This window comes from Priapulus caudatus, unplaced genomic scaffold, assembly GCF_000485595.1.
Source record: "Priapulus caudatus unplaced genomic scaffold, Priapulus_caudatus-5.0.1 Scaffold34, whole genome shotgun sequence".
NCBI lineage: Eukaryota > Metazoa > Priapulida > Priapulimorpha > Priapulimorphida > Priapulidae > Priapulus > Priapulus caudatus.
In genome coordinates this window covers 516,852-528,664 of record NW_014577095.1, presented here as the reverse complement: position 1 = coordinate 528,664, position 11,813 = coordinate 516,852, and the positions used below count along the sequence as shown (strand labels likewise).

General features: G+C 49.1%; 1 pseudogene; it reads left to right on the top strand.

The window, feature by feature from the left end:
* The window catches only part of LOC106817593, a 12,413-nt pseudogene extending 4,207 nt beyond the window's left edge, over positions 1–8,206 (top strand).
* Positions 8,207–11,813: the final 3,607 nt, after the last annotated feature.

Sequence of the window (11,813 nt, the reverse complement as noted above, 5' to 3'; positions counted from 1 at the left end):
TGTGTTGTGCTGTGTGTGTGTGTGTGGTGTGGTGTGTTTGTGGTGTGTGTGTGTGTGTGTGTGGTGATGTGTGTGTGTGTGTCGTGTGTGTGTGTGTGTGTGTGTGTGTGTGCGTGTTGGAGAGAGAGAGAGAGAGAGAGAAGCGCGCGCGAGATACCCTCGCGTATGTCAGCGCGAGCGCTGTGAGGATCACAGGCACTTGGAACGTCTCAATAAAAAAAAAAAAAGGTAAATAAACACGAAATGTACCAAAGTCTTAATGCTTCTCTATACTCTGTTTGCGCCATAATCACCTGTAAAGCAGGTCTAATGCTCATCTGCAACACACAGTACACCGCCCGCCGCCCTGTGCTGCGTGCACAAACAACATGACAAGAATAACTTATTCATGTTTTTGTGCACGCAGCCAGGGCGAGCGGTGCGGTGTACTTGTGTGTTGCAGATGAGCATTAGACCGGCATTTACAGGTGATTATAGGCGAAATAGAGTATAGACGCCATTAAGACTTTGGTACATTTCGTGTTTATTTACCTTTTTTTGAGACGTTCCAAGTGCCTGTGGTGAGGATGAGCTACTTGATGGCAGAACGGGGAGAAAATTGCATGGTAATATTGATGTTGCGTTGCCTAGGGAAGTACTCGGATCCTGAATTAATTTGTAGGAAAGAAAGATGACGGGCTGGTCTCATAGAATATGGGGCAATTATTTTTTTCCTTTCATTATAAGTTTACGACAGGTTAATATTTAACAAGCTCGTATAATTGTTTATGAGAGTAGTGTGCTTGATAACAAACCCTATTGTTACATATTGAACCCATTGTATGGCGATCAATATAATGTCGACCATAAACAAGCTAACGCTTTACGTGGAAGATGAACCAATTACCAATTATGATTAGACATCGTGTAATTACAAGACAGATTAATAAACGGTTATATTTTGTCACAACTTATACAATTTCAAAATTGTCAGCGCAGGTTATTCTTGATGTCGTGTGGGTGGATGGTGGGAGGGTAATAGTTGTTATTGTAGGGGTGGATGGTGGGAGAAGGGTAATAGTTGTTATTGTAGGGGAAGATGGTGGGAGGGTAATAGTTGCTATCGTAGAGGAGGATGGTGGGAGGAGGGGGATAGTTTTAATGGTATGAGGGGGTGGTGAACGTAGGTGGATAGCTGTTATCGCATGAGAGAGTGATCTAACTTGAGAGTGAGGAACATCTAAGTTAAGTCGGGCGGATGGTGTTACTAATACACCTGCACTGCAAGGGATAGTGGGCGCTAATGCACGCCATGTATGACATGAGAGTTATTTCATTCATATATCGACTGTCAGTGCGTCAGCTCTAAAAGCGCGTTGTAAAATTGAATAGGTAAAATGGCGTACAAGTGTAGCTGCTATGTGCACTGCTATTATCGTCCGAGTAAATTACGGCGAATTTCTAAAGAGTGTGAAGTGTCTATAGAAGGAAATTGTATTCAACTTTCTTCTCCATCTCGTTAAAGTTGCTGAAGATAAACGTCTTTAGCAGGTCTTAATTGTTCGCATGGTTGTAATAACATCGCACAGAAAAACCGGCTGTGTACTGTATATACTACCACAGCGCACTGTAGTGCATCGTAAAAGTGAAATACTCACTACAGCGATAACGACGAATTATCCGTGTCATTAAAATAAACGTGCGGCAATTAAAAAATAAACGATTTCAGCGCGCCGTGGTAGATCTTGCAATCGACGTGCTCGCGTGAATTAAAGCCGTACCGATGATGACATCAGGAGTGTATAATACTCATCTTTAGTGTGGGCGCTGGCACGCTGACGGTAATTAACACTGCCACCATTCACGTCGATATGGATCAAAACAATCCGATATTAAACGTTGGCTCGCTTGCGTGCATGTCAGTGTCTGTACGAGCTTACTTCCGGCGTGAAACAGCAGCTATCACGTCGGCGCGGCAACATCAAAGAAGCAAGTTGTCGATTGCGGGAAATTGGAAAGATTCGTACAATTTCTGATGTGTAAGAAGTGGAATGTGTGTGCGTGCCACAGAGCCAAAGCTTGAGTGACGACACAGCTAGAGCGTGAGTGAAGACACAGATAGAGCGTGTGTGAAGACACAGATAGAGCGTGTGTGAAGACACAGATTTATGCAGCGTGTGTGAGGACACAGATAGACGCCGCTGAGTGAGACACAGATGAGCGTGTGGTGAAGACACAGATAATGAGCGTGAAGTGAGGCACACAGATAGAGCGTGAGTGAAGACCGACTGAAGACCAGCAGGCGTGTGTGAACACAGCTAGAGCTGTTGTGTGAAAGTAGAGTGTGAAGCACAGCCACGGGAGCGTGTGTGAAGACCAGATAGAGGCTGTGTTGAAGACACAGCCTAGAGCGGGTGGTGTGAGGGCACAGATCTAGGAGCGTGAGTGAGGGACACGCTAGAGCGTGTGTGAAGAACACAGATAGAGCCGTGTGTGAGCGACACAGATACGAGCGTGTGTTGAGGACCACAGCTAGAGCGTGAGTGAGGACACAGCTAGAGCGTGTATGAAGGCCACAGCCAGAGCGTCTGTGAGGCCACAGATAGAGTGGTGTGCTGAAGACAAGATAGAGCGTGTGTGAGGGCAACAGATAGAGCGTGTGTGAAGACACGAAGGCGTGAGTTTAGGACATCACGCTAAGCGTGTATTGAAGCGACAGCCCAGAGCTGTGAGTGAGGACGCAAGCTTAGAGCGTGCGTTGAGACACAGATTAGAGCGTGAGTGACTGGGCACAGCTAGATGCGTGTGGCGAAGAGACAGCCAGCAGCGTGAGTGAGAAACGCAGCTGAGCGTGTGCGGAAGACACAGATAGACGCCGTGAGTGAGGACACAGGCTAGAGGTGTGTAGAGCGGCACAGCTAGAGCGCGTGTGGAAGACACAAATTAGAGCGGTGAGTGGAGGGCACAGCTAGACGCGTGTGTGAAGACACGAGATAGAGCGTAGAGTTAGGACCCAGCTAGAGCTGTGTGTGAGGACACAAATAGAGCAATGACGTGAGGGCACAGCTAGAGCGTTGTGTTGAGACACAGCTAGAGCGTTTGTGTGAAGACACAGTATAGAAGGCGTTGAGTTAGGACACAGCTAGAGCTGTATGAAGGCACAGCCATGAGCGTGAAGTGAGGGGACGCAGCCTTAAGAGCGTGGTGTGAGGACACAAGATAGTAGCGTTGAGTGAGGGCACAGCTAGAGCGTGTGGGCGCAGACGACAGCCAGAGCGTGAGTGAGAACCGCAGCTAGAGCGTGTGCGAAGACACAGATGAGTCCGTGAGTGGAGGGCAGCAGTATGAGCCGTGTATGATAGGCAACCAACAGATAGAGCCGTGAGTGAGAACTAGCATAGATTGTAAGTGAGACATAGTAGAGCTGTGAGTGAGACATAGCTAATGAGTGTGAGTGAGAACATAAAGCTAGAGTGTTGAGAGTGCAGAACTAGTATGTGTGAGCTGCAGAAATAGCTAGACGTGTGAGTGAGAACATAGCTAGAGTGTGAGTGAGACATAGCTAGAGATGTTGAGTGAGAACATAGCTAGAGTGTGAGTTGAGAACATAGCTAGAGCCGTGTGCTTGAAGACACAGATAGAGCGTGAGTGGAAGGGCACAGCTAGAGCCGTGTTATGAGCACAGATAGAGCGTGAGTCGATGAAGCATAGCCTAGCAGGTGTAAGTGGCCCGAACATCTAGCGTAGAGTGTGAGTGAGAACATAGCCTAGAGCTGGTCGAGTGAGGAACATAGCTAGAGTCGTGAGGTGAGACATAGCTGGAGTGCTGTGCGTTGAGAACATAGCTGATATCCCAGTGTAAGTGAGAACATAGCCTCAGAGCGTGTGTGCAGAACATAGGTAGAGTGTGAATGAGAACATAGAGGATAGCAGCGTTGTGTGAGGACACAGCTAGAGTGTGAGTGAGAACATAGCTAGAGTGTGAGTGAGAACATAGCTAGAGTGTGAGTGAGAACATAGCTAGAGTGTGAGTGAGAACAGCCAAAACGTGTGCGAAGACACCGGTTTGTACCTTTAGAAAAGGAAGCCAGCGCGCGTGGGAAAAAAGACTCGTAGCTACAGCAAGAATAGTATGAGTCAGACCGTATTGGATAATACAAGTTTGTAGATTTAGGGAAGGCACAGTAACGGCGTATGGGAAGGCAGCAGTTAGTAGTCTCAAAGAAGGAAGCCACAGCGAGTGGGAAGACACAAATTAGTAGTTATATTAACAGAGAACAGCTAGCGACGGAGCATTTTTCTAAAGCTGCTAACCTTTCACTGCCCATACTCTCGAGTCGTGTCTTCCCTATAGATATAAGCGAAAACGAATGTATGATCAGCGTCAACCCGTAGCTATGTGTAGGGAAGCTTCGACCACATATAAACGTACAGGAGGGTTGGCGTTCCAGTTGAGTGGAATCGCAGCAGGGGCGTCCTATTTAAAGCACTCGATCCGTCTCACTAGCGTCTTCTTTCACAGGCGGATGAAAAACAAGAATCCGCGTGAGAGACGGCGAGGGTGTGCAGTTAACCTGGGATTGCCTCGGCGCTTCCCGTTTTTTTAGTTCTACGGAAACTTTGGTACGACCCAGTAATGGGTGCGTGGTGGGGTGGGGGGGGGGTACTAAATTTGACCTCGATCATAGTGGCGCATCGACCGCGGTTTCTCGTGTAATGACGCAGTGTGAGAGTCACCATAATAGAGATAGGCTGCTTTACTTCCCTTTCTCCGTTTCTGGCGAGGTAGGAGGAGCAGGTACCATGCCTTCCCTAAGGTCAATTTGTAAATAGACAGACACGGAGGAGCCTGATCTTTCAACTAGAGACATATGAAAGTCTCTCCCCTCTCTGAGAAAATACGAATACCGTGTCCTGCCTAAGGGCACAGCATCACTGACCGCGAGGTTGTAATCGAAATACTGAAATGTCAGTCGAAAGTCCAGAGTGCCACAAGTAAGAAGCCAGAATGCTAACCATTCCTACTCGAGTCTAACCAGTAACGCACGGCGCGTGGAGCTATCCGAATGAAATGTTGTACAGTCGAAAGTCGTGAGGTACTTGAAGTATATATATACGATTTGAAGGCCAGATGTAAGATACGTCAACGTAACAATCTTATATGGAACTCATCTATATACATAAGACAACTAGGTATAAAGATATTGGCAAGCGGTCTGGCAGCAAAATTACAAATAAACGTATAGTCTTAATTAGTGCAAGTTTCTTTTAAACTAAGTGAAAGCGAAGGGAGAACTAAATAATTTAAATTTAGCGACAATTTGTTCTGTAGAATGTGTGTTATATGTTAATCATATGCTCCTTCATACATGAGCTTAAACAAGGAAAGAATAACTAGTTAAATTTAAATAAAACCTTATCACTCAAGTCCGGAATTATGTTAATGGCGGGCAAGTGGAAATGCTTGTAGTACCGAAATCCATAGTTAACATCGATGTGTTTTTACGAACATGTACAGAAGGCGTTAATTGTGCGTTTACATTTATGCTCGATCGGCGCAGAACGAGAACGTATACTGCACGTGCATAATACTGGGCGAAAAAGCATCACGGTTCTTATGAACATAGCTTTTTGCAAACATCCGTTCTTATGGCCACAGATTGTAACAGACTTCAGAATCTTTCAGACTTGTTTTCATGCTGTAGCCGCACTAGGCGTACAACAAGCATGCCTGCATCATGTATGCGTGCGGGAAAATTCTGCCTGACTGCCCATCTCTCCCCCCCAAATTCTCCTCTCCCCTCTCGTCGATGTATGGAATGGATCGTGCAAATACGATTGGCAAAACCGCGTTCTCTGTTTAAAACAACAGTAATTGCTGATTGGATGATTGGCGGGAACACGCATCGCTGTCTGTGTGTATCCACGCACGTACGTACATTGTACATACATCGCCCGGCATTTATTATAGATGAATATATACGTTTCGTATAATATTTTAATATGTAAGAAGCATACACTGCCCGTGTTCAGCACCTCTCAACGTTTATACGGAGGTGTGGTGCGCCGCTGTGCGCCGGTAATACCGACGCTAGCCGATTACGTCACAGTCTGCGTGATGGGCATCTCTGGCTTTGTGTTGCAGCTGCAGTAATTACGCCCCTCTGCAGTGTGTAGCCGGCAATCAACAACTACAGTAATCTATATGAAGATGATGCCATGATGTCGATGCGAAACGTATGGCAACGCAGATTCCCGCGTGCTTTTCAATCAGCGCGTTTATGTACAGAACCCCTGATGCCAACAACCGTAACCGAAGATGGCGAGGTTGTATCTATGAGTCTGAATCCGATTATCGAGATTATAACTGCTGATGTGATTAAATGCGTTATTATTCGTTTTCAGATATCCGGTTTAATTCACGGACTATAATCGCCTATAAAATCGCCCAGCAGACTTTTCCTACGAACGTTTCCCTCCGCTGGAAAACATGGCGGGTCGACGGGAACGAATGCTCCTGTGTCTCGTCGTCGTGTGCGCGCTGGCGTCGGGCGGCGATGCGAAGAAACTGATCAACGGCACGTGCCCGGGCGCCGACGTCGTCTGCAAGCCGGGCCTCATGCTGCCCGTGTGGGAGCCGCAGATTGATCTCTCTACGGGCGACTCGGCGGCGCGAGCCATCGTCTACTTCGTCGCGCTCGCCTACATGTTCCTCGGCGTGTCAATCATCGCCGACCGCTTCATGGCCGCCATCGAGGTGATCACGTCGCAGGAGAAGCAGGTGACCATCGCGCGACCGAACGGTGACAAGCAGGTTGTGAACGTGCGCATCTGGAACGAGACCGTCTCCAACCTGACTCTGATGGCGCTCGGCTCGTCCGCTCCCGAGATCATGCTGTCCGTCATTGAGATCGTCGGCAACAATTTTAAGGCGGGTGACCTCGGACCGGGTACGATCGTCGGCTCGGCCGCCTTCAACCTCTTCATCATCCTCGGCATCTGCGTGTGGGTCGTGCCGTCGTCGGAGCTGCGCCGACAGAAGCACCTCAACGTGTTCTTCATCACGGCCTCGTGGAGCATCTTCGCCTACATCTGGCTCTACCTGATCATCGACGTCATCACGCCGCGCCGCGTCGACATCTGGGAGGGTCTCGTCACGCTTCTCTGCTTCCCGCTGATCGTCGGCACCGCCTACTTCGCCGACCAGAAGCTCTACGGCAAGTTTATCCCGAAGCGATACCGCGGCAGCCGCGGCAAGGCCGTCGTGCTGTCGGGAGAGGGCGCCGAGACCGAGCTGGATCTCGTCGACGGCAAGATCGACCACATCCCGACGGAGATGATGAACACGATGTCGGCGCGCGAGTGGGAGGAGCTGCAGGAGTTCGAGACGACGCGGCGCGAGTACATCCAGGTGCTGCGCGAGCTGCGCAAGAAGCATCCCGACGCCGACATGGAGACGCTGCAGCACATGGCCAACTACGAGGTGATGAACCGCGGCCCCAAGTCGCGCGCCTTCTACCGCATCCAGGCGACGCGCAAGCTCACCGGCGGCGGCAACGTCATCTCGAAGAAGAAGATAGAGGCGATCGATCAGGGCCACCTCTCCGAGGTGAAGACGGAGGAGATGGATGAGCACCTCACCCGCGTCTGCTTCGACCCGGCGCACTACACCGTCTTCGAGAACGTCGGCACGTGCGTGCTGAGCGTGGCGCGCGAGGGCGGAGAGACCGACACGACCGTCTACGTCGACTACAAGACCGAGGACGCGACAGCGAACGCCGTCACCGACTACGAGTTCACCGAGGGCACGCTCGTCTTCAAGCCGGGAGAGTCACGCAAGACGATCCCCATCAACATCGTCGACGACGAGGTGTTCGAGGAGGACGAGCACTTCTACGTTCATCTCTCCAACGTGCGCGTCGGCGACCCCGACGGCGTGCTCATGCAGAACGGACTGGCGGCGCAGCCGCGCGCCAAGCTCGTCATGCCGTTCGTCGCCACCGTCATGATCCTTGACGACGACCATCATGGCGTGTTCACGTTCGAGCAGGCGCAGTACGAGATCGTGGAGTCGATCGGGCAGGCGAAGATCAAGGTGAATCGGCACAGCGGCGCACGCGGCAGGGTGCGGCTCACGTACCGCACCGAGAACGGCACGGCGAAGAAGGGACAGGACTTCAAGCTCGAGGGAGACGAGATCATGTTTGTTAACGACCAGACCGAGTGAGTATGTTTCTTGCATTTACATGCGTGGGTGCCCGCCCGCCCGTGCGTGCGTGCGTGCGTGCGTGCGTGCGCGCGTGGGTGGGTGTATGTGCGTGCGCGCGTGAGTGCGTGTGCATGCGTGTGTGGCTGCGTGCGTGCTTGTGTGTGTATGGCGTGTGCGTGCGTGTAGGGTGTGTGTGTGTGTGTGTGTGTGTGCATACATGCGTATGTGGTGTGTGTGTGGGGGGGGCGTATGTGTGTGACTTGCGTGCGTGCGTGCGTGCCTGCCAGCCTGTGTGTGTGCGTAAGTGTGCGCGTGCGCGTATGTGTAGCGCGCGTCGGCCGTGCGTGTGATGTCACGGCACCGCAGTGTTGAGTAAATCTTAGCGGCTGAGCTCTCGAGAGGATAGCCTAGGAGAAATCGTATAAACACCATTACCTACAGCGCTCGCATCTCCAGCGCCTCTTACGTGATTGTAGCCGCATCGTGCGTCTAGATTTATGTAAAAACATTCACGTGTAAGTGCGGGAAAAAAATCTGCCGCTCCCTGATCCAACGGAGTTCACGTCGAAAACCCCGCGCGACGAGGTGGCGCGTTCATGAGAGCGCATGAGAGTACTTAGATGCTACTTGCCTACTGCTACTGTTAGATGCTGGTGAGGACTTGAGGTCAAGCCTTCCCCGTAACTCGTCAGATGGCTCTCATCGGTTTCGTGGTCGACTGAGTGGCCACCGTGTTTTCGTGTTTCGATGCCTTACAGGTTCGAGAGTGCAGTTCAAAGATGGCAGAATCGGGCCACGCCGTGTAAGAATAGAACGTATAACTAGTCTTACGGCGATATTTCGGAGAGAGAACGCGTTCCTACAGCGCACATTTCCAATGCATGGAAATAACTGCCCGCTCGCCTACTGGCGGAAATGCTACCGTGTCCTTGATTTTTCCTTCGAAATCCGAGTCTTCCGCGCCTGCAACACGACGTGGGTATTAGTTCTGCAGGAGAGTTGTTGGTGCAGAGTGACGCATGGAGCGTGGAGTACAGGGTTTCACGAACAGATCGGTGGCGCGGAAACATGCGGGCATGCATACGTACGTACACGCGTAGAAACTGCCCGCATGACCTGCATTTTAGTTTTCGAAGAGTGTTGTAGTGCACGCACCAAGCCGCGTGGATCGACTTTCGGAGAACGTACACATGTTCACTCGCTAATGCCCGATCTCGAGTTTTCTTGTTCTATTTATCTCATTATTTCCTTCCCGCTGAGGTGCTGAGTAAAAATATACATGGCACGGCGCTCTGTACGCGTAACGCGCGGGGAGGAGAGGGAGTATATAAGTAAGGAAGTCTGAGACTAGACAAACACAAACGGAGCGAACGAGCGAGAGAGAGAGAGAGAGAGAGAGAGAGAGAGAGAGAGAGAGTTCGCGTAGTGGGGATATATATATCGAGATTCATATTTCGATTATGCTTTTTTCGCCACCTCCTATTCCGCAGGTTTATAACTTGGGATTTGTGGATAGGTTTTAGCACGCACGCGTGTAAGCACAGCAAGTCTGTCCGTTTACCATAACCCCCCAGCGGCTCAGTTACTCTCTGCTCTATATCGGTGCTAAGTGTACGCACGTATGAAGTGCCACGTTAAAAGCTTGAAAGTCCACCGACGACAGCAGTACCGGCTTAACTAACACATAGGAAAACAGTGATATCCGCGTCAATGTATGCGGTACAGGGGATACCGTTTACACGGACGCACACAATCAGCCACGGATCGGGTGCAAAGCAGCAGCCAGCACAAACTATATGCGATCCACCGAGCTGAATAACGAAACGCTTTTGTCCGAATATGTTCATGAGTGAATTAGATTGCGTGATAAATTGCCGTGGCGCCGCTGATCGAATTCAGTAAGAATGAATCGTAGAGATATTTCACCGACTCTTGATTGATTGTGGCAGATATACAAAATAAAATTGAGAAGGAATCAATTGCTGAGAGAAAGCGCGAAGGCTCAGTAATTCAATTGCTCGGAAAGGATAGATGACCATGTCATTTAATCTTTTACCGTTTGAGAATGAAGCCTGATTATTGCTTTCATTCAAAGAATATGAAAAGAACATTAAATGACTGTTTAAGAATACATGGTCCAGATTTCTAGGGGAAGTAGATTGAGCAGAAGGCATTATGAAAGCAGTGCATGCACACACGAACGCACACACGTACACACTCACGAACGCACGTACGCACGCGCACATGTACTCAATCGCGTATTTATACAATTCAACATAGTAAAGTATATACATGTTTTTTTTTCGATGCGGCACTGCATCAATATTGCTAGTGTGACATGCCGACAAGTATTAGAAAAATATTAAATTTCTGTAATATATGACATCTATTACACCTATACAAAAGAAGCTTAGGCAAATGAGCTTAATTCGCTCCGCCTGTAACGTCTCAGAAGTTGCAACACTCGTGTCTCATATATGCGCAACTAGTTCATACGCTTCCTTAAACAGTTCAGCAAATATTTATAATCAATCAAGATTTGACCAATTTTAAATCTACGGAATTTATTAGTTTGGCAATAATTGCTCGAGCAGACCATTGCAGACATTTATAAAGGACGTGAAAGATTGAAGCGCTCGGCTCACAGCTTATGATATTGGCATATATTCTACATGACAACACGGTTCGTAGATTAACGGTAAAATTGCTGTAAAGCCGACATATTAGGTTGGCCCATTGAGTGTGTGTCCAATACTAATTGCGTGCCCACGTACTTAATTCTGCATGAAAACTGCACAGAAACTGCATCGATGATATCTCACTGTACCAGTAATGTTTCGCTTACACTCATGCACGCCCACACGCACACGTGCGCATACAACACGCACGTTTGTATGCACAAAACTATTACCACTACTATAAAAACCCTATAGTAAACACATATTCAACTGAAATGGCGGATATGCCTCCGACCAGGTCCATACTGGCTTGTAGCTTTCTATGCGCTATCCGATTATCCACAATAGGTAACTTCAGAATAATACCCCATCCAGAATAAGAAGTACATAAACATTTTCATACGCCCCCGTTGAATCCACGGATGCAGGAGGTAAAACCGTAGATATGTAAAGGTGAAACCGCTACGCGACCATCATCAGCAATTTCTATTAGTCTAACAAATATTGTGAATATTTGGGGGGGGGAAACTCGCCCTCCTCCCCAAGATATGGTTGTAACCATGGCAACAGATCGGCCAGAGCCTGATGGCGACGTTTACAGTGTGGCTGTAACTGAACATTGCTGCCCTCATTTGCATAATTTCTAATCCTGGTATTCGCGCATGAGAGTTATGCCACGATGAAGTCGCGCGTGAACTCATTCGCAATGCCGAACGCTGCTGCCACCGCCACCGCCGCCGCCGCCGCCACCGCCGCCACCGCCGCCGCCGTGCAGACGCAAGTTGTATGTACGTACGTTCGTATGCGCGCGCAGCGTTTCAGCAGTCAGCCCAGTTCCTAGTAGAATGCTCAACGCTGTCGCGCAGCAGTCGTGGGAGAACCAACGTATATATTATAACTACATACATTAGATTTTTATATACACTATATAATATATATATATATAT